The sequence below is a fragment of the Myotis brandtii genome, unplaced genomic scaffold, assembly GCF_000412655.1.
Source record: "Myotis brandtii unplaced genomic scaffold, ASM41265v1 scaffold136, whole genome shotgun sequence".
Taxonomy (NCBI): Eukaryota; Metazoa; Chordata; class Mammalia; order Chiroptera; family Vespertilionidae; genus Myotis; species Myotis brandtii.
Genome location: NW_005354829.1, coordinates 2,660,891 through 2,663,344, shown reverse-complemented (window position 1 = coordinate 2,663,344; position 2,454 = coordinate 2,660,891). Strand labels below are relative to the sequence as shown.

The 2,454-nt window shown below is 34.8% G+C and overlaps 1 protein-coding gene across 1 annotated transcript in view; it reads right to left on the bottom strand.

Annotated features, from left to right (window-relative positions):
- NAF1 (nuclear assembly factor 1 ribonucleoprotein) overlaps positions 1-2,454 on the bottom strand; it is a 49,007-nt gene that overhangs the window by 17,276 nt on the left and 29,277 nt on the right. The gene's annotated exons all lie outside the window — the stretch shown is intronic.

Genomic DNA, 2,454 nt, shown 5'->3' with positions numbered 1-2,454 from the left:
CGCTTCAGTGCATGGCTGCCAGCCGCCATCTTGGCTGACAGTTAATTTGCATAAGGATATGCTGATTAGCCAAAGGGAAGGGTAGCGGTCGTACGCTAATTACCATGTTTCTCTTTTATTAGTGTAGATAATTATTATCAAATCATTATTAAAAGGCAAAAGGTAGAAATGACAAATCTGAAGTTGCTCTCCTTAGGTCAGTGGGAATGGGGAGGGAGGTAGAAGGGAAATAAGTCAAACCATCTGGGTGGTAAAATCAATTTTGCTCCTTTTTAACTTTAAATTTTTGAGTAAATGGGGATGGGGATAATTCAACCTCCTTACAGAATCAGTGAATTTTAAAAAATACACTGGTAGAACTAACAATACTTCCAACCCTCTCCCCAACTCCTGCCATTATTTGGGGGAAACATTTCAAGGTTCTTAGATTTATAATCAAATATTTTTGATAGACTTCTAACTTTCTTGAATTTACAATGCTTTCTATGTAAAATTTAGAAATAGTTTAATTTTTCTCTCTGGACTTATATATAGCTAGAATTAGAGGTATAAATCCAGCATGTCAAACTCAAAGGCTAACACGGCCAAATAACAAGGTTTAATAAGTTGACGTGGGCCACAAAAAAACAAAAAAACTTCAAGTTTCATAGAAATGTAGGTTTATTTTGATAGAGACATGCTGAATACAAAGGGCTGAAATAAATGAGTAATCGTTAACATAAAATAGAACATTTTAATAAAAATTAGTATTTTTTCATAAACATTAACTTACCAGACACTGATAAACAGCACAAATTAATAAGCGTAATGCAAATAAACCTATTTTTCTTGTTCTCCAAAAGTGAAATATTTCCTGTTGCGCACACCTAACAAGTCAGTACAAGTCTAATGATGTTTACCCTAATTCCAAAACCAGATAAAGATACCACAAAAAAGAGAACTACAGGCCAATATCCTTGATGAACATAGATGCTAAAATCTTCAACAAAATTCTAGCAAATCTGATCCAGCATTACATTAGAAAGATCATACACCATGACCCAATGGGATTTATTCCAGGGATGCAAGGATGGTACAATATCCACAAATCAATAAATGTGATACATCACATAAACAAATTGAGAGACAAAAATCACATAATCATATCAATCAATGCAGAAAAAGCATTTGACAAAATCCAACACCCTTTCTTGATAAAAATTTTCAGCAAAGTGGGAATCAAGGGATCTTACCTCAACATAATAAAAGCCTTATATGACAAACCTATAGCCAACATCATACTCAACGGGCAAAAACTAAAACCATTTCCCCTAAGAACAGGAACAAGACAGAGATGCCCACTTTCACCACTCCTACTCGACATAGTACTGGAAGTACTAGCCATAGCGATCAGAAAGAAGAAGAAATAAAAGGCATCCAATTGGAAAAGAAGAAGTAAAACTGTCATTATTTGCAGATGACATGATATTGTATATAGAAAGCCCCAAAGACTCCATCTAAAAAATACTAAACTTAATAAGTGAATTCAGCAATGTAGCTGGATACAAAATTAACACCCAAAAATCTATGGCTTTTTTATACATCAATAATGAACTCACAGTAAGAGAAACTAAAAAAATAAATCCCATTTACCATTGCTCCAAAAAAATTAAGATACCTAGGAATAAGCCTAAGTACGGAGGTAAAAGACCTGTACTCGGAAAACTGCAGGACATTGAAGAAAGAGATAGAGGAAGACATAAACAAATGGAAGAACCATGTTCATGGATTGGTAGAATCATCATCATTAAAATGTCCATACTTCCCAAAACAATTCATAGATTCAATGCAATCCCCATTAAAATAGCAATGGCATATTTCACAAACCTAGAAAAAACTCTCCAAAAATTCATCTGGAATAAAAAAAGACCCCAAATAGCCACAGCAACCCTGAGAAAGAAAAACAAAGTTGGAGGAATCACAATACCAGATATCAAGCTGTATTTCAAAGCCACGGTTCTCAAAACTTCTGGTACTGGCACAATGGAACAGAACAGAGAACCCAGAAATAGGCCCAAGCCATTATGCTCAATTAATATTTGACAAAGGAGGCAAGAGCATACAATGGAGTAAAGACAGTCTCTTCAATAAATGGTGTTGGGAAAATTGGTCAGATACATGCAAAAAAATGAAACTAGATCACCAACTTATACCATACACAAAAAATAAACTCAAAATGGTTAAAGGACTTAAATGTGAGACGGGAAACCATAAAAATCCTACAAGACTCCACAGGCAGCAAAATTGCAGACATATGTCGTGGCAATATCTTTACTGATACAGCTCCTAGGGCAATGGAAACTAGGGAGAAAATAAACAAATGGGACTACATCAAAATAAAAAGCTTCTGCACAGCAAAAGAAACCATTAACAAAACAAGAAAGCCCACTGCATGGGAGAACATATTTGCCAATG